General features: G+C 48.6%; 1 long non-coding RNA gene across 6 annotated transcripts in view; it reads right to left on the minus strand.

Moving 5' to 3' along the window:
* Nucleotides 1–16741, minus strand: part of LOC133255710 (uncharacterized) — a 33952-nt gene extending 17211 nt beyond the window's left edge. The window contains exons 1-2 of one of the 6 annotated variants that reach the window (XR_009739031.1): nucleotides 10418–16741; nucleotides 370–8673 (exon numbers count right to left, since the gene is read on the minus strand). This is a non-coding gene — a long non-coding RNA (uncharacterized LOC133255710). The other 5 variants (XR_009739028.1, XR_009739026.1, XR_009739029.1 and 2 more) reach the window with 5 other exon arrangements.
* Nucleotides 16742–21205: the final 4464 nt, after the last annotated feature.

Here is a 21205-nt window from a genome sequence, read left to right on the forward strand (position 1 = left end):
CCGATTTTTACATGTGAGTCCAGCCCTCCTACCCCAACTAGGGGTGTTTTGGGGCCAGGTGCTCCCTGGCTGGCCAGCATCTAAAGCATCCTGCAGGGAGGTGTCCACTTGTTGACAGCCGAGCTCTTTAGTCCAGGAAGCCTCGAAGGGGTGTGGGTGGGGTTTCCATTCATAGGAAGCTGGGGGCAGGTCAGGGTGGGCAGGCTGATATGACCACTCCTGGGTGGGGGGGAACCAGCCTGGGACCCAGACTCAGGCCAGCCTTTCTGGGACACAGCCCCACCGGAGACCCTTCCTGTCTTTGACTCTCCCACCCTCTGCCGCTTCTCCAGTCCCTCTGCTGGTCTTTCTCCAGACCCCCACTCTTACCGACTTTGACTCTCCCCCAGAAGAAAGCCCCAGTCTCTTTCTTTCTCCCATCAGGTTCCAAGAGTTCATATGGAATTGCTAGAAGGTACATTAGACTGTAGCTCCAGTGTCAGTAAAGACAGGCTCTGCTTCCCTGAAAACCAGAGCCTAGATGCTCTACCCGCACACCCTACACACGGCCCATGCCACGCGCTCCGAAGACTTTTCTAGAAGGGAGGGGGACAGGAGACACAAATAAACTAACACAGTTTCAGTTTTCTTATCCCTACCCCAGGAAACTCAAAGAGGCTGGCTAACTTACCCGAAGACACCAGGGAGAATTGCAGGCATCGCCGTCTGAGCCAGGTCAGCACCAAGCCTGTGTGCACCAGACCCTGCCCGCCTGGGTCTCCTGTCTATGTTAGACAGCACTTGCACTTCCGTGCATCCTCTCCTCTCCCAGCCTCTCACAACCCCATCCTTCTCCACAGTTAGCATCTGCCTGGGGCACGAGCCTGGGACCTTCTCAGCCCAGGTGCAGCCCCATCACATCTCTCTCCTTGTAATCCCCACCCTCTACTTGTCAGGACTCCTGGCTGCCTCTCCCTCCATTTTCAGAACGTATTTATCTCAAGCCCAGGACAAGCCAGGGACTCTGCTGGGCACTGGAGAGACAGAAGTGAGTGAGCAGGACAAGGTGAGGGCTCCCTGCTCTTATGAGCCTCAGACAAGAGACATGTGCTGGAAAGGCTCACTGGGAAGGCAAGCTCACCCAGCCTGTCCCTCGTGGTCCTCCATTGCATTTGGTCTGACTGGTCCCCTCACTTGACCTTGAGGAGCAGACGGGGGGCAGGGAGACCTAGAGGAAAAGACCAGCTGAGCCCTTTTGAGTGTGGCATTGTAGATTTTCTCATTCACCCTGGAAGGTCGAGATTATCCTCAGGATTGTCCCCAGGTACAGATGACAAAACTGAGGCTTTGGGAGGTTGCTCAGAGACAAAGGAGCCAATGTAGACCCATGTTGGAAACCAGCTCTCTTTACCTCCAGCCAGCACTATTTCCAAATTATGCTGCCTCCCAGGCCAAATATGAGATGGCAGCTTCCCCCACTACCCTCACCATATGCTCCCCTAACCTGCCTCAGCCTCCCCTCCACCCCACCTACCTCAGCTCCTGCCAAGAGCACAAACCAAGGAGTTCCAGAGACAATCCCACTAGAAGGCATTCAGGAGTTGTCATTCATGGCATAGACTGGTTGCTAAATTGATCTCAGATGAGAGCTTTTGGGGCTTACTAGATTGCTCAGTCATAAGGAATCTGCCTGTCAATGCAGGAGACACAGGAGATTGGGGTTTGATCCCTGCGTGGGGAAGATCCCCTGGAGTAGGAAACAGCAATGCTCTCCAGTATTCTCGCCTGGAAAATTCCATGAACAGAGGAGCCTGGCAGGCTACAGACCATGGGGTCACAAAGAGTTGGACACAACTTAGCAACTAAGTATGCAATGGAGATACAGACACAGAGAATGGACTTACAGACAAGGGTATAGGGGGAGGAAAGAGAGGTGAAGTGAATGGAGAGAGCAGTATGGAAGAATCTACATTAATGTATGTAAAATCAATAGCTGATGGAAATGTGCCGTATGACTCAAGGAACTCAAACTGGGGCTCTGTAACAACCTAGAGGGGTAGGGATGGTGGGAGGGAGGAGGGAGATTCAAGAGGGGAGACATATGTACACCTATGGCTAATTCATATTGATATCTGGCAGAAGTCAAACCAATATTCTAAGGCAATTATCTTTCCATTTAAAATAAATGATTTTAAAAAATGCTAACCACACGACATTTCAAGGCCGCTCTCACCTTCTGCAATAGCCCACACTCTGTGGAGTGTGTTTCTCCCAGGGCCACACTCACCCTCTGAGATGGCCCACACTCTGTCTGTGAAGTGTGTTTCTTTCTAAATAAATCCACTTCTTTCCTATCACTTTGTCTCTCACTGACTTCTTTCTGCAATGAGACATCAAGAACCTGAGCTTCACTGGGTCCTGAAACCAGGTCTGTGAACTGGGTTGGGAGACCGTGGGATTTGGCCGGGTTCAAGAGCCAGCCATGTGGGTTCAAGTCCTAATTTGAGGTGACAGGTTCAAGTCCTAATCTGAGGTAAATGGTTTCATGGTGAGCTCTAGAACCATGGTGAGCTTCCTCCTCTTTCATGGAGGAAGCCAGCGTGGCTAGTGTGACTCTGAAGCAGAAAGAGCAGGCTTACCAGGGCTGTCGGCAGGGCCACACCAGGTGGTGAGTCATAGGATACAGTAAGGCATTTGCCCTTGATCTGAGGCAGTGAGGAGGCTTCAGGGCTTTCAAACGTGTCCGCATAGTGAGGAAGGGGCCAGCAAGTCGGGGGACAGCTTAGTGGGGCAGAGGTGGAGGTGGGAGACCCACTGGAGACTGTAGCAGGGTCCACATGAGTGACCTGGATGCCTTAGAGGCAGGTGGTAACAGCAAGAAAAAGAGAAGCAGGTACATTCCAGGATACGCCAACAGCAAGGCTGAGCGATGCCCTGCGGATGGGGGTGAGACACGGAAGGCGAGGCTGGTCCAGTTACCACTCTATGGAGACCTGGGAGGAGAAAACCTGAGCTTGGGATCTGATTGATAAGACCAAAAGACATGCCCAGACCTCCCAGCCAGCCTCGATCTGGGACTCCTAGTCAGTTTCTGAACATGCAGCTTGTGCTGAGCAAAGCGGGGTCCAGGTGAGAAATGGGGGGTGGGGGCGCTGCCTTCTCTCAGTCCCCTAATGAGATCCTAGAGACAGACCTGAGGCATCAATCTCACACAGCCTGTGATGCATGGGGCTCAGATGGTTAGCCAGGGGTACTGAGAATATTACACCTCCTGGAAACTCAGATTCTATCTCCGTTTAAAGTAGTCTTGCTGACGATAGAATGCTATCAGGTATGCAAAAACTCTATGGATAGTACTAAGCATAAATGAAAGCAAAATATTTTTATGACAAAGTTTGGGGTGGGGTTAAGATGTGAAGATGAGAAGAAAAAGCATCACAGGCCTGAGGATGGGAGAGGGCAAGGCCACCAAAAGGGGAAGGTGGGGAGACCAGCTAAGTGCTTTCATACACGTTATCTCCCTGTGCAGTCATCACAGCATTCTTATTAAGGTAAATATCATGTCCTCATTTTTCAGATAAGGGAACGCAGTGGGGCAAGTTGTCCACGCTCACCAGTTACTAAGTGGCCAAGCCAGCTCATCTCACTCCCAAGCAGCCTGGCCCTTAATAGATGAAAAATCACTTTCCAGGTTAAAAGTTAAAAGTGGCTTTTAGAGGATGACAGCCTTCCCAGGAACTAGTCGAGGGGAGAAACTTTTAGTGGCCAGGACCTCTGAAGGTCAAGTTTAACAACCCAGGGCAATTCTGAGAAAGAAATTGGCCTTTCTCAAAATGGGCCCCCGCAAATAAACGTGCTCTCATTTCAAAAGTCCGAATGTCATGGAGGCAGTGGGCAGGCCAGAGGGGTGAGGCTCTGCCTATGTGACTCTCTCTCCTGCAGCTGCTCCAGAGGAGCTGGAGACATGGAAGACACTGTCTGCTGATCAGCAACTTGGGCAAAACTTAATTGCTTCCCCGAACCTGAAACATATCAAACTGCATAAATAAATGTGCTTTAAATTATTAATAAAGGCATTTACATCTGAAGCCTGAAAATTAATTTAATTTCTTATGCTAAACTGGCTGGCGTGGTATGTGATTTGAAGATTCAAAGACACAAAGAGCAAGGAAGGAAAAAATGGGAGCGGTTATCTTGGGCATTTTGCATTTATGATCCTGGGGGATAATAAAAAAGAAGGAAGGAGTGGAAAGAAAGGGTGGGAGGAAGTTCTCCTGCAGATCCAGATGAAAACCACTTCATCATGAGAAGGAAAACAGACAGGCCACCTTTCTTCAGGGCTCTTGCATATTGAAATGCACTGGAAAACTCAGGGAGTCTGAGTTTCCAGGGAGGCTGAATTGCTTGGCTTTCTCAAGGGCAGACATAATTAGAGCCAAGGTTGGGATGGATGTATTAGATGAGCTTGGAAAGTAGGCTAGGAAGCATCAGCTAATGCCTGTGTGGCTGGGGAGAAAGAAGCCAGAGACCCCTGCGGGTGGGTACCCACAGCCCAACCCGACACTGTCAGAGAGTCATCCCTTCAGCTTCCAGAAGCAAGGTGGTACCAAACATTCCTGCATCAGAACCCTAGCTCGGCCAACTACTAGTTGAACATCCTTGACCCGACCTCTTTCCTCTGAGCCTCAACATCTTCATCTGCAAAGTGGGTTAATAGTATCTATCTCACAGCGTTTTGGTAAAGATGCTGCATGGCATTGGGAATTGCCTGAATCCAGACACTATTTGGACAAGTGACAGTGCTACTGCGCTCTCTAGTATTTTTCATATCCACTGATAATGCCCAGATACTTTTATTTTTTAGGAGAGAGAGTAAAGGAGATGTTGGACTGGGGGCTTGGTCTAGGGAGACAGCAGAAAAAGAGAGGTGATATGGGACCTCTTCTCATCCAGCCACTGGGACAGGGTTGAGCTCTAAGATCTAGACGATGGAGAGTCAGAAGTCAAAATGGGGCTTCCCTGGTGGTCCAGTGGTTAAGAATCCGCCTTGCAATGTAAGGGACACTGGCTCGACCCCTGGTCCAGGAAGATCCCACCTGCTGTGGGGCAACTAAACCCATGTGCCACAACTACTGAACCCGAGCTCTAGAGCCCACAAGCCTCAACTACTAAAGCCTGATAACTCCAGAGCCAGTGCTCTGCAACAAGAGATGCCACAGCAATGAGAAGCTCGTGCACCACAGCTAGAGAGCCGCGCAACTAGAGAAAGCCTGCGTGCAGCAACGAAGACCTAGCACAACCCCTCCCCCTATTGTTTTTAATAAAATAAATTTTTTTAAGTCAAAAGGTTTTGTAAGGTTACTGGAAGCAGAGCTGGCCTGTAGCCCATGGAGGTGGGGAGGGGCACCATCCTCTGTCTGCCTGGAAGGGTCTGTGTGCCAGTGTTCCATGCCCTGGTGGAAGAGGGTGGGTGGTCCCCTCACAGAGCAAGGGTCATGCTTGGATGGGGGAGTGGGCACAGACGTGGGGATTCAAGCAGGAGAGGAAGGGTGTGGTGGATTGCTTGAGTCACGAGGCCCTGAAATATCCAGAGAACACGCAGATCTGGCACTAGGGGACAGTGAAAGCAAATGAGCCAAGACTTTCTAGTTACAGGCTTGGGGGCTGGAACACCTGGAGTACATCTCTGAAATGCCCATCATTAGGCAGGCATACAGTAGGCGTCAATACAAAGTCAGCTCCCTTCCCACTCCTCTTCATTCCTATCTTGTGCATTTATCGGGTATTGATCTTTTCCCTTATCTGGTCTCCAGGAGAGTCAGGGGTTAGGATTCTGTACTTCAAATCCCAAGACTCTGATGCCGGGAAAGATTGAAGGCAAAAGAAGGGGGCAGTAGAGGATGAGATGGTCAGATAGAATCACTGATTCAATGGACGTGAATCCGAGCAAACTCCAAGAATTAGTGAAGGATGGAGGAGCCTGGCGTGCTACATGCCGTGAGGTCACTAAGAGTCAGGCATGACTTAGCAACTAAACAACAACTTTAAACCCCAAAGAGAACCAGGACAAATCCAAACACACCAACCAACACTTGTTAAACATCCGCTAACAGCTGACTCTGCATATTACTTTTAGCAGTTGAGTCAATGTTTTTACTTCAAATTCCCTTGAGTCGCAACAACCATCTTGTAAAGCAGTGTCCCCACTCTACAGTAAAGGCAACTGAGGCCCAAGGAAAGTGACTTAAGGTAATGCAACTTGTAAACAAACCACAGAGCAGGGATTTAGCACATGGTGCCCTGGCAGTATGGAGAGAGTCAGGCTAGCTGGGACTAAAGCCAGCCTTTCCTCCTCACAGCGACTATCACTGGCATAGGGTCAGCCCTTACTGAGTGTCATGCACTGCGCCAAGAGCTTTGCAAGCATCACCCATACATCTTCACCAAAGCCCAATCACCGAGACACTCCTGTTATCCTCTCCTGTTATCCCCGCGTGTAGAGAGTACACTGTTCATTTGAGAAGCTAAGTTTCATTTCCTCTAGTCTAGTGAGTAGAAAGTCAGGATTCCAGCAGCTCAGGCCAGAGGCCACGCCTTTAACTCTGAGCCCCACTGCCTCTCACCTAACAAATTCTGCTTCCTACCCGTCCAACAGACCTAATGACACAGAACATGCAGAGCTACTGTGCAGACCAACGCGGGCCACGGCACCCCCCCACGGCGCAGAGTGAGCTCTCAAAGGACAAGTGTTCCCTTTCCCAGGCCACACGGCTCCCCAGGCTCGTCCCAGAGGGCAGGAATGAAAAGACAGACCTGAGACGGGTGACTGAGCAAGGAAGCCTCCCTCTGCTGCCCGATGAGACAGGTGCCGGCCTCACAGTCTGACACCCACCAGGGACCTGGGCATCTGCCTCAGCCCTGCCCTGGATCTCTCAGCCTAGCAGGGGGGAAAAAGCACAGCGGGTCCTCTTTTCAACAATTCCCACTTTTGTTGCAATTAATTAATGCCCGAACAGCCGTGTGCTGTTCACTTCGCTATTTCTACTGGTAGGACACGGCTTAGTTGAGAGAATGGTGGCTCTAGCGTGACTTGGGCCTGCATTTGAGCCCTGGGGGCCCTTGAGCAGGTCACTGTGCTTCTGGGCATGTCAGGTTCCCAGCTTACAATGAAGGGATCCCTGCCCAAGGTCCCGGCCAGGTGCAGGTCGGGGTTGCGTGTCACTGACAGGGCATCACCGCTCGCTCCTCTAGGGACTGCTCTGGATGCAGCCTCAAAGGCAGCACCATGGAACAGAAGGTCCTGTTTGCCATGAGAATTTGTCTCTAAAAAAAGGGGATACCTGCTTCAACTTCTTTTAGTCATTTTTGTTTCTCAGGTATTAACCTTCCTAATTGCCTTTGAAAATGCTTCTGAATTGCAACACAATAAAAAGATGTTTCTTAAATATGCTTATGAAAGATAGTATATTAGTTTTAGGTTGAATTTACAGTACAGGTGGACATTATAGTATCTTTAGATTTTAGAGCAAACGGGGGCTCCTTTTGTAATCACAGTATGAAGTCAACAGGTATGTGCATGGTACAGGACCTGAACAATAGCTTTCTATGTTACATGACAATAGAAGTTTACAGGTGTTACCTCTTTACCCCCATGCTGTTGGTCACGGCTTTGATTCAGTGTCGCTGGGACATGTGCTGGAAATATCATTGTCAATGACTACATGCCACGGCATAGTTGCTAAGAACGAGAGCAGGGTATTCCTGAATTCCACATGTTCTGTGTTGGGCTTGAGAGAAAAAATCCCATTTATTCAGAATTGTTTCGCCCTACTTTCTTTTTTTTTAAATTTTCATTGGAACATAATTGCTTTATAATATTGTGTTAGTTTTTGCTGTACAGTAAAGTGAATCAGCTACGTGAATACATATATTCTCTCTTTTTTTTTATTTCCTTCCCATTTAGGTCACCACAAAGCATTGAGTAGAATTCCCTACACTGTACAGTAGGTTCTCATTAGTTATCTATTTTATATTCAGAAATTGCTTTCACCCTGAGTGAAGAATTACACTTAGAGGACAAGAATAGCTGAGCTACCCACTGGCTTCAATACCATCCTTTCTTCCTTCCTGGCTCCCATCTCTGTCCCATGTGAGCACCTCTGAGCTTCCTGAAATTGTATATTAACCTACATATGCTATTTTCTGGGAACATATAAATAGCAAGAACCAGACCCCTGCTCCTGCTGGCTGTGGCTGTCCTCAACCCCAAATTCCTATGTAATGATCCCACCCTTAACCTCCTGGCCCCCTTCCTCCTCTCCTGCCTCCCAAGAGCTCAGAGCGTGGTTGGGTTGCTGCTGCTGCTAAGTCACTTCAGTCGTGTCCGACTCTGTGCAACCCCATAGACGGCAGCCCACCAGGCTCCCCCGTCCCTGGGATTCTCCAGGCAAGAACACTGGAGTGAGTTGCCATTTCCTTCTCCAGTGCATGAAAGTGAAAAGTGAAAGTGAAGTCGCTCAGTCGTGTCCGACTTTTAGCGACCCCATAGATTGCAGCCTACGAGGCTCCTCTGTCCATGGGATTTTCCAGGCAAGAGTAGTGGAGTGGGGTGCCATTGACTTCTCCGGTGGTTGGGTTGGGAGTCTCCTAATTCTCATACCATGTGGCCCTAAGCAAGTCTCCTTTTTTCCTCATCTGTAAGACAGGAATGAAATAGTTATCTGCTCCACGGGTTTGATGGGACACACATATATGATCTTGGAGATGACAATATTCATCAACAGTAAAGAGCCATTGGTCATTATCATTACTCTGTCTCAGCTAGGTGATCAGCAGACACACATCGAATTGGATTCATTTCTCCTAAAATAGCAGCGGTCCAAATGGAAGGAGGAGCTTGGGTTTCAACAGATGAAATTGTAGGAGAAGGAACTTATCCCCTCCTTCTCATCCCTACCTGTTCACAGAAAATGGGATGCCGCTCCTCCCCTACTTAGGAGTGAGCTGGGGAAGGGACTTTTCAAGGAGCTGCTGATCTGAATGGTGAGCCCACCCATCCTGGGCTGGATCTCAGTTGGGCAGGGGCAGAGTAACCGTGAGCCATCCCCTGCCTTTTACTTCCTGTGCTCAGGCGTGGGGGGCACCACACTCCCTTCCCCAAGGATGCCAGGTGCTCAGCTGGCCTGTGATGTACTGAGACTGGGCCTTCTTGGAACTGTGGCTTGGGTAGGTAAGCCTCACAGGTTGGACCTAGAGGGAAGAAGGGGTATGGGGTTTCTGAATCCCTAACATGATTCTTGCTGAGCCTACCATATCTTCAAGTAGTAAAATGTCAGACCCTGATTGATTTCTTTGTTCAATGTATACACGCATGCTCAGTCACTTTAGTCATGTCTGACTCTTTGCAACCCCGTGAACAGCAGCCCACCAGTCTCCTCTGTCCGTGGGATTCTCCTGGCGAGAATACTAGAGTGGTAGCTGTGCCTTCCTCCAGGGGATCTTTCCCACCCGGGGATCAAACCCACATTTCTTACGTCTCCAGCATTGGTAGGCATGTTCTTTACCACTAGCATTACCTGAGAAACACTATTTGCTCAATTAACATGTCCTTCCACTCTTGCCTGGAAAATCCCATGGACGGAGGAGCTTGGTGGGCTGCAGTCCACGGGGTCGCTAGGAGTCGGACACGACTGAGCAACTTCACTTTCACTTTTCACTTTCATGCACTGGAGAAGGAAATGGCAATCCACTCCAGTGTTCTTGGAGTCTGGGGGGTCACACAGAGTCGGACACGACTGAAGCAACTGAGCAGCAGCAGCAGCAGTAGCAGCAGCAGTTGTTACTGGGCTTCCCAGGTGGCGATAGTGGCAAGGAACCTGCCTGCCAAAGCAGGAGACATGAGACGCAGGTTCAATCCTGTGTCAAGAAAATCCCTCAGAGGAGGCATGGCAACCCATTCCAACGTTCTTGCCTGGAGAATCCCATGGACAGAGGAGCCTAGTGGGCTATGGCTCATAGGCTCACAAAGAATCAGACACAACTGAAGCGACTGAGCACACACGCAAGCAGTTACCATCAAGCGGTTTCTATGACGGTCACTGGGAAGAAGGACATCAGAGGAGGAGGAGAAAAACCTAGACTCATGGTCACATCTCCTCTCTCACATAAATTCTTCTCTGTGTTATACAGGGTTTCTCTCCTCAGCACACATATACTTTCTCTCTCTACACACAAGCACGCACACACACCTTAGCCTCTGCTCTCCCGAGAGGCCCCTTGTTAAAGCTGTTTTCTGGAAGCCAGAGGGAGCTCCGTAGGAAGAACAGGCTGATTCAGTGGGCAGACTGGCCTGTCCCCTCCTCCAGCCCCTGCCTCCCTTCTCCCACCCAGGGACCTGCTCAGGGCTCCTCCCCTCGCCAGATCAGCCTCGATGGCTCACCAGGACTTGTGTGGCTTCACTTCAGTTTCTTAGATTTAGAAGACAAGACAGAAAGGGAAGCGTGGGGACAGCCCAGCTGGAGGCCGAGGGGGAGCAGAGAGGAAGGGCTGTGCCGCACCCCCCCCCAACCTGCCCCCCTCGCACCCCCAGGCCGGGCTCAGAGCAGAAGTCGCTGATGCACTGCGGTCGCCTTGCGGTTCAGGCCCAGGGGCTTAGGCAGTCGGTTGTGGGAAGCGTGATAACCGGCGAGCCGATTTGCAGAACTTCGAAGGTTTTGTAACAAAAAGTGACAGCACAAAGCTGGAGATGACAAGGTGCCATGGCACTGTGCCAAGAAGCTGGGCAGTGGTGATGAAGGAGGGCCGGCACGAAGGCTGCTCCTCTCTGGCGAGGGAGGGCAAGCGGGCCACTTCCGAGCCGAGACAAGGGAGCGCCTTGGAAGAACTCACTTGGGGGCTGGGGCGGGGCTGTGACAAGAACAGAGATGAGCTCAGGCCATCCCTTCCTGCCGAGCCGGGAGCCCACGCATGTCCCAGACCACAGGCCCCCTGCCATGGGGGTCTCCTCATGTGCTTGTCCTCTCAGTGTAGACGTGACCCTGGCCTGAGCGGCAGCCAGACTGATAAACACACGGGGAACTGACGCCTGGGAGGGAGAGCCCGACAGAAAGCACAGCCCGGTGCCTCAGACACTCTCTGAGTGCAGACAGAGCAGTTGCAGAAGGGACCCACTGATGCTCTGTGGTCATAGGACCATGTCCTCCTTCCTCACGGTGGCATTCAAGGCGGCCTCACTCTGGGCTAGCCTACTTTTCCAGCACCACCTCCTACCCTTTGCCCCATTGACGGAGTCATCTCCCCAGACCATTTGCCAGGCACATCACACGCTCAGCTCTTTGAGGCCTGAGTGCCTCTGCCCCTGCCAGCTCCTTTGCCTTTAATGCCCTCCCCTCTCCTTCCCGCCTGGATGATCCTTCAGGAAACTGCTCATATATTTTCTCTCCTGGGAAGACCTCCTCTGCCCCTCAGGGGAGAATTCAACCCTGCAGACCCAGCCCCTCCACCAGGCTTGCCTATATAGCCATCTGCTTTTCACATCCCTCCACCTAGACCGTTTGTTTTCCCATCGGTCTCTCTTCCAGGCTGTGAGGAGAGGGACTGTGTCTTAATTTACCTTTCACTCCCAAACTCTAGGTCAGAGTCTGGCATTTAGCACTCACCTGATGCTGATAGATGGATGGATAGAGGGTTAGATGCATGGACGGGAAGGATGAGGGAAGGATCCAGGCAGGTGCACCCTGGTGGGGCAAATACTTCAGAACCCCTATCTCAACTGAGGGCCATCCTAGAACCTGTAATTCCTCCCAGGCTAGAGGCCTGGGGTCCTCTTCCTACCTGAAAGCCCCTTCTTCCTCGACCCTCACACTCTCATACCTTGGATCCCAAGTAAGTGCTTGAGCCCTGCAAAGTGGTTTGAACCCCAAAGCTTTAGAAGGGGTCATGGGAAACCATCTTTCCCCTTAGGAATCCCCCCAGGGCAAGTCCTAGCCTGCTCTGTGCAGGAGGGTGGGAGGGTTGGTCAGCCGTAGGTCAGTGCCATTCCTCAGCCCTCACTCAGGCCCAGCTACTCACTGCTGTGTCCTTGCTCACACATCCATAGTGTCCTCTGGCCCAGGACTGGAATCCCCAGGGCCCCTCCCATGCCCTGGGGTGACATCAGCGCCCAGCCCCAGGAGAAGCTTCACCCCCAGAGGCATAGACATGAGCCTCTCAGAACAGACAACAGCCTCGCCCAGGGGCCAGGAGGTGGGCAAAGGCCGACTGAAACGGGTTTAAACCAGACTTAGCCGGTTTTGCTCTGAGCGGTAGAGGAAGTGAGTGGTTCACACCTAGTGAGATGGAGCAGCCAGGGCTATCTGGAAGCATTTTCTACAGCCAGATCCCCTGCAGATTGCACAGGAGACATGGCCCCCACCCTGGGACTCCTCACGGGACAGGGCCCAGCACCCACAAGGGACACTCCAAAACAAGGCTATGACCCTGTCTTCTCAGCCCAGACCTGGCCCAACCCTGTTTGGTGGAGACCGTTCAGAGAAGGGTGTGCATGTGTGCTAAGTCACTTTAGTTGTGTCTGATTCTTTGCCACCCCATGGACTGTAGCCCACCAGGCTCCTCTGTCCATGGGATTCTCCAGGCAAGAATACTGGAGCGGGTTGCCATGCCCTCCTCCAGGGGATCTTCCCCACCCAGGGATCCAACCTGCATCTCTTACTTCTTCCGCACTGGCAGGCAGATTCTTTACCGTTAGCACCACCTGGGAAGCCCTTCACAGAAGTAGGGGGAGTTCTATCAACTCTCCTTCCCTGAACTTACAAGGGTTTCCAGAGAACTCTGTCCATCTCTGTGACCTTTCTCTAGAGTCCTTTAGAGAACTATTTATGCTCCTGGCTTGTGGTGGGTGTCCTCCTTCTGGAAACTTCCATCTCCACCCTCCTCCATGGACCATCAAAGCCAGGTTGCTATACCTCCAGGGAGGCAATGCCCACAGCAGCTGGGGTCCTCAACTCCTTGCCCTGTTTGCCCTGGGAGACTCAAGCTTGCAGAGATCCAGCCAGGTCTCTGCTGGACTGCCCACACAGGCCACCACTCAGCCCTGCCTCTCTTCCTGGACAGAAACAAGCCTTTTCTGCTCCTCTTACCCATGAAGCTGAAATATTCTTCAGAGAAGCCAATGGAAGGGGAAACCCAAACCAAAGACACCAACAGGGACTCTCTGTGCTGGAAAGAAAGGGCTCAGCAGGGACCCCTAGCAGAGCTCACTGGAGTCTGGCCTGTTTCCGGGCTGCGCTGTGTTTAGGCAAGCCCCTTCTCTAAGACGATCCTGAGCATAGACTGCCTGGGCACGTGGCCATACGGGAGCATTTGGTGAGATTTGGATTCTGAAGTCAGGAGGCATGGCACACGGTAGGTGTTCAACAGACCACAATCCCCTTCCTGCTCCTTCACTGCCCGTGTGGGTTTAGGGTCTCCACCTGGAGTGCTCAGGCACTGGGAGCCCACCCGGTGGATCTGAATCCTGGCTGGTTATGCCTGGGGAACTAACCTAGCCTGTGAGACCCACCCTCTCCTTTTAGTGACATGGGCTTGGCCATGGTTGTTATATGGGAGGGCCGTTAGGGGCTGTATGACAGGACAGAAGCAAAGCATTTAGCACAGTGACTGGCATAGAGTTGGTGCTCAGAAAATGCCGGTGGCTCTGCGGTTAATTTTTATCCCATACACCCACACATCAGCACACAGCTCTCCTCCTTAATGCTAGAGCCAGAGACACCACGACCCCAGGAAGAGCCAGGTCGGGGTACAGCTTCAGCCCGAACCCTCAGGAGCTGCTTCATCAACCATATCTCCCCGCTGAATCAGCATCACCTGTGGGGCTTTTGGTACCACAGTGACACCCACAAACCCTGCTCTGGGGGGATGGAGTCAGGTCAGGAAAGGTGCCAATGAGTTCCCAAGGCAAGAGAACACTTCCCTACAAGCTCACCACCCGGGCCCAGTACACTGGGAAGTGCGTGGAGAGGCAGGCCTGCTCCATGTGGCCAACCTGTGACCAACGTACCTTGTGGGAAAGCAAAGGCTTGGAGCTGCAGCCGTGGGACCTGGGGAAAACCCAGAGACTATTTCACAGCGAGAAACCCAGGTTCAAGAGGGGAAGTGAATGTACCAGGTCACCTGACAGCCAGTGCTAGGTCGAATCACCTAGTGATTCTCATCACTGCTTTCGCCTCCTGACCATGGGCCAAGACTTCGAGAGATCTTCCTTCATATACAGACATGTACAGTTGTAATCACTCTTGAAAAGGCATTGTGTTCTATACCCGATTGCTTTGTTAAAAGTCCTTATTGAATTTGTTACAATATTGTTTCTGTTTTATGTTTTGGTTTTTGGGCCACGGGGCATGTAGGATCTTAGCCCTCCGGCCAGGGATCAAACCCACGTCCCCTGCAAGTCCTAACCACTAAACCACCAGAAAAGTCCCTATACCTGACTTCTGACCATTCTGTTCCTCAACTTTTTGTTGTGATCAACTCTTCTGAGGTGAAATTCACATAACGTACCATTAACCGTGTACAATTAAGTGCTTTCACAACGCTGGGCAACCACCAGCTCTCTACTTTCAAAACTTTTTATCACCCCATAAAAAGTCCCACACCTGTGAGATAATCCCTCATCCTCCCCTGGGAACCTCTGGTCTGCTTTCTGTCTCTATGGGCCTTCTGGAGGCATCATATAAAAGGAATCATACAACGTGTGGCCTTTGGTGTCTTCTTGCATTTAGTATAACATTTTGCAGGTTCATCCACTTATAAGATACATCAGTGCTTCATTCCTTTTATGGCTAAATCATAGTCTACCGTTATAGATATGCTATTCATCCTGGAGGGACATTTGGACTGGTTTGGCATTTCTAAACATACAGGAAGCCTGAAAGAATAGTGTAATGAGCACTCCTTTTCCCATACCCCTGACTCAGCAACAGAGTCTGGACTAGAGCGAGGCATGACATATGGATATTGTGTCTCTTTCACATTAAAATGGCCAGGATTTCCCCCTCTGCCCCATGGCATAGGCCTTTTAAAGACTGCAAACCATTTTATACAGAGTGAAATAAGTCAGAAAGAAAAAACCAATACAGTATATTAATGCATATATATGGAATTTATAAAGATGGTAACAACGACCCTATATGCAAGACAGCAAAAGAGACACAGATACAAAGAACAGACTTTTGGACTTTGGGGGAAGGCGAGGATGGGATGATCTGAGAGAAGAGCATTAAAACACGTATATTACCATATGTGAAATAGATGACCAGTCTAAGTTCGATGCATGAAACAGGGCACTCAAAGCTGGTGCACTGGGATGACTCAGAGGGATGGGATGGGGAGAGAGGTGGGAGGAGGGTCCAGGATGGGGGGACACATGTACGCCCATGGCTGACTCATGTCAGTGTAGGAGGCAAAAACCACCATAATGTTGTAAAGTAATTAGCTTCCAATTAAAATAAATTAATTAATTTTTTTAAAAAAAGAGTCCAAATCTTATAGTCTTTTAGAATGGCCCACACCATGGATTTGCCTGATTGTTTTCTCTTGATGTCATTTAACTTGTTCTTCTGTCCCCTGTAGATCCCGTGACCTGGGATTTGGGGCTGGAGATTAAACATGTTGGCAAGAATACTCCATAGGTAAGGTGTGTTCTGCACATCATCTCACACTGGGAAGCCTGTGATGCCAGGTGGTCCTACTATGAATGGATGGTGCTAAATTTGACCAGTTGGATAAATGCATGGCCACCATAGCTGTCTGTTATAATGGTCATTTTTCCTTTTTTAATCAGTAAGTAAGCTGGGGAGACTCTTTGCAGCTGCACAAATATTCTGTTCCCCAATAACCCTTCACTCACTGGCCTTTAGCACCCATTAATGATCCCTGTTGTTCCATGTCCAGTTCTAACTGTTGCTTCCTGACCTGCATACAGATTTCTCAAGAGGCAGGTCAGGTGGTCTGGTATTCCCATCTCTTGAGAAATCTGTATGCAGATCAGGAAGCAACAGTTAGAACTGGACATGGAACAACAGACTGGTTCCAAATAGGAAAAGGAGTACGTCAAGGCTGTATATTGTCACCCTGCTTATTTAACTTATATGCAGAGTACATCATGAGAAACGCTGGGCTGGAAGAAACACAAGCTGGAATCAAGATTGCCAGGAGAAATATCAATAACCTCAGATATGCAGATGACACCACCCTTATGGCAGAAAGTGAAGAGGAACTAAAAAGCCTCTTGATTAAAGTGAAAGTGGAGAGTGAAAAAGTTAGCTTAAAGCTCAACATTCAGAAAACGAAGATCATGGCATCCAGTCCCATCACTTCATGGGAAATAGATGGGGAAACAGTGGAAACAGTGTCAGACTTTATTTTTCTGGGCTCCAAAATCACTGCAGATGGTGACTGCAGCCATGAAATTAAAAGACGCTTACTCCTTGCAAGGAAAGTTATGACCAACCTAGATAGCATATTCAAAAGCAGAGACATTACTTTGCCAACAAAGGTCCGTCTAGTCAAGGCTATGGTTTTTCCAGTGGTCATGTATGGATGTGAGAGTTGGAGTGTGAAGAAGGCTGAGCACCAAAGAATTGATGCTTTTGAACTGTGGTGTTGGAGAAGACTCTTGAGAGTCCCTTGGACTGCAAGGAGATCCAACCAGTCCATTCTGAAGGAGATCAACCCTGGGATTTCTTTGGAGGGAATGATGCTAAAGCTAAAACTCCAGTACTTTGGCCACCTCATGCCAAGAGCTGACTCATTGGAAAAGACTCTGATGCTGGGAGGGATTGGGAACAGGAGGAGAAGGGGATGACAGAGGATGAGATGGCTGGATGGCATCACTGACTCGATGGACGTGAGTCTGAGTGAACTCTGGGAGTTGGTGATGGACAGGGAGGCCTGGCGTGCTGCGATTCATGGGGTTGCAAAGAGTCAGACACGACTGAGTGACTGAACTGAACGGAATGATCCCTGCCCAAATCAAGAATTACACTGGAGGTTGTGAAACGGTGACTTTCTAGCTTTATCATTCCTTCTACAGTTCTCAGCTGGCTTTCTTTTGAAAAGAAGAGCTCCCCTCTTCTGCCTCACCCTCTCTCTTTCTCTTACACACACACACACTGAGTTCATGGATTTCTCTATTTGTCTCATGTGAAGTCTCAAGCAAATTTTCTACTTGTTTCATTAACGATAGCCATTTTTCTTCCTGATGCTCAGAAGCCTCAAATATTGCCAAAGGGATCCCTTCCAGTCTACTTCTGGACTTTTCTGACATGACTTCACTAGTTTTTAAGCACGTCCTCACTTCTTGGGAAAGATTGAAAGCAGGAGGAGAAGGGGATAACAGAGGATGAGATGGTTGGATGGCATCACTGACTCAATGGACATGAGTTTGAACAAGCTCTGGGAGTTGGTGATGGACAGGGAAGCCTGACATGCTGCAGTCCTTGGGGTGGCAAAGAGCTGGACACAACTGAGCAACTGAACTGAATTTGCTTCTTGGAACAAAAAGATGTCCTAAACTTACCTTGTACTTTCCTTTCCTCGAATCTGGAATCAACTGCTTCTCCAGAAAGGTTTAGTTCTTTTTGATGGTTAGTCGTCTCAGAAATCAAGACTGAACAATGCGTGGTCTCATCGCTCCTGGAGTTCTTGCTTCTAAGCTCTTCCGTGGACAAAGGTGGGGAAACTGAAATCAGTTTATAATATTATCAGTTCAAATTTAACCATCTGTTTCTTCTCTTAACTCTTTTGCTGTTGCTAATTTAATACTTGAATTTCTTTTCTCTCACACCGACTTAGTTTCTAACAGCATTAATATACATATTTATTCACTTGATTTTATGATATACATAAAATACTTCCAAAATTACTGTATCATCATCACTACTAATAATAAATGTACTAAGGAAACTAAAGACTTCTTTAGTTTTATTTGTCCATGGAATATATCCCACCTCAGATGTATGGTCAAGGTGTTTTTTTCAAGTTTCTTGAAATTATTCTTTTTGTTGTACAGTTAGGCGCTTAAATTAATTCACAGTCAGGTTTATTTGTTTGCATTTGTGAACAATTTGGGAGTTTTCTCTTTTTTTTCCTATTTGTGATGTAACTTTCAGTTCAGTTCAGTTCAGTCACTCAGTCATGTCCAACTCTGCGACCCCATGAATCACAGCACGCCAGGCCTCCCTGTCCATCACCAACTCCCGGAGTTCACTCAGACTCACGTCCATCCAGTCAGTGATGCCATCCAGCCATCTCATCCTCTGTCTTCCCCTTCTCCTCCTGCCCCCAATCCCTCCCAGCATTAGAGTCTTTTCCAATGAGTCAACTCTTCGAATTAGGTGGCCAAAGTACTGGAGTTTCAGCTTCAGCATCATTCCTTCCAAAGCAATCCCAGGGCTGATCTCCTTCAGAATGGACTGGTTGGATCTCCTTGCAGTCCAAGGGACTCTCAAGAGTCTTCTCCAACACCACAGTTCAAAAGCATCAATTCTTCGGCACTCAGCTTTCTTCACAGTCCAACTCTCACATCCATACATGACCACTGGAAAAACCATAGCCTTGACTAGATGGACCTTTGTTGGCAAAGTAATGTCTCTGCTTTTGAATATGCTGTCTAGGTTGGTCATAACTTTCCTTCAAATCATGTACCTGGTTAAAAACACGAAACTATATTAAAAACCATATTTGGAGCAATTTTACTCCCACATCAATCTTCTCCACCTTGTTTCCATGCCCCTCTATTGGTTTCTGGTTTATTCTTCTTGTGCCTTTTTATATATGTGTGTGCATATATGTTCATGTATATGTATTATTACTTCCCCTTCTTTTCTACAGAATTTATGTTAGGGTGCAGATGAAAGTCTGGAGAAGGCAATGGCACCCCACTCCAGTACTCTTGCCTGGAAAATGCCATGGACAGAGGAGCCTGGTAGGCTGCAGTCCATGGGGTTGCTAAGAGTCAGACACGATTGAGCATCTTCACTTTCACTTTTCACTTTCATGCATTGGAGAAGGAAATGGCAACCCACTCCAGTGTTCTTGCCTGGAGAATCCTAGGCACGGGGGAGCCTCATAGGCTGCCGCCTATGGGGTCGCACAGAGTCGGACACAACTAAAGCGACTTAGCAGTGGCAGCAGCGGCAGATGAAAGTCTAGAGTTCTGTGAGATATAACAAATTTAAAGGGTTCACATTTGCTTCTAAATCTCAGACCTACTCCCTGCTAGCTGTGTGGCTTGAGCTAGTCACATAATTCCTCTGAATCTCTGTCTCCTCATCTGTAAAATGGGATAACAATCCCTGCCTTGTATGGTTTGGGCTAGGATAAAGATATTTCTCATATCATATTAAAATATTAAATTCTAGATAGAATACAGAGCAAAATGTGAAGAACAAACTAAAGAATGTTAATATATATATATATATTTAATATTATGCCTTCCTGGATAAGACACATCCCCAGAATACATAAAAGATCAAAGGTTGTTTTATAGAGATGCAAAACAACTCTATGACAAAGGACACCCTAATCAATGTTAAAACATAAGCCACAGACATGGCAAAAGTGTTTGCAATATATTTAAAACACATCGGGCACAATCACTTTGAAAAACTGTTTGGCAGTTTCTAGTAGAGCTTAAATATACACTCACCCTATGACCCAGTTATTCCACTCCAGGGTATTTACCCAAGAGAAATAAGAACACATGTCCACACAAAGCCCTGTGTACAAATGTTCATAGCAGCTTTATTCCTTATGGCTCTAAACCAGAAATGACCCTTATGTTTATTACCCAGGACAGTGGGGGACCCCTGTGACAGTGGGGCACCACTCAGCAATTGACAAGAACCAACTACAAGGGGCTTCCCTTGTAGCTCAGCTGGTTAAGAATCTGCCTGCAGTGCAGGAGACCCGGGTTCGATCCCTGGGTCAGGGAAGATCCCCTGGAGAAAGAAATGGCAACCCACTCCAGTATTCTTGCTTGGAAAATCTCATGGACACAGAAGCCTGGTGGGCGGCAGTCCATGGGGTTGCAAAGAGTCGGGCACGACTGAGCGACTAACACTTAACACTAACTACAGATAACATGGATGAATCTCAAAAATAGTTTGTTAAGCAAAGGAAGACAGGTATGAAAGTGTCTGCTTGTATTGGATCGCCAAAAAGTTTGCTCAGGTTCTCCCAAACATCTTGCAGAAAAACATGAACAAACTTTTTGGCCAGCTAATATGATCTATTTACAGGAAACTCAGAGTCAAATCTAATGGATTGTGATAGGAATCAGTACGACAGTTGTTCTTGAGGGGTACTGACCAGAAAGGGATCTGAGGGAAACTTCGGGAGCAGGGAGATGTTTGTGCCATGATTTGAGTGATGATCACATGTGTGTGTACGTTTGTCAACAATCTGCAGACCCTACCCTTAAGATCTATATGTTTTGCTATATGTAGAATACACCTCAATTAAAAAGACAATGGGGACTTCCCTGGTGGTGCAGTGGATAAGAATTGGCCTGCCAACACAGGGGTCACAAGTTCAATCCCTGGTCTGAGAAGAGTCCACATGCCTCAGGACAGCTAAGTCTGTGCTCCACAGCTACTGAGCCCACCTGCTGCAAGTGCTGAGGCCCACGTGCCTACAGCCTGTGCTCCACCACCAGAGAAGCCTCTGCTCTCTGAAACCAGGGGAAGTCTGTGCATGCCAACAAAGATCCAGAACAACCAAAAATAAATAAGTAAACAGAGTTTTTTAAAAAAAAAAAACAAAAGTGGATTAAATAGAGGATATATAAAGAGTTCCTAGAAATCACTAAGAAAAGGTTGTGTGTGCTAAGTCGCTTCAGTCATGTCTGACTCTTTGTGACTCTTTGGTCTATAGCCTGCCAGGTTCCTCTGTTCGTGGAATTCTCCAGGCAAGAATTCTGGAGTGGGTTGCCATGCCCTGCTCCAGGGGACCTTCCTGACCCAAGGATGGAACCCTTATTTCCTGTGGTTCCTGCATTGCAGGTGGTTTCTTTACTACTGAGCCACCAGGGAAGTAAAAAAAGGGGTAAATACTGTTTTTAAAAAAAAAAAATGGGCAAAGACTGTAAACAAACAACTTATTATTAAATACATATTCATGTTTAACCAACAAATGAAGAAGAGATGCTCAGCTTCACAAGGAAGCTAGG

This window comes from Bos javanicus, chromosome 10 (genome assembly GCF_032452875.1).
Source record: "Bos javanicus breed banteng chromosome 10, ARS-OSU_banteng_1.0, whole genome shotgun sequence".
Lineage (NCBI taxonomy): Eukaryota > Metazoa > Chordata > Mammalia > Artiodactyla > Bovidae > Bos > Bos javanicus.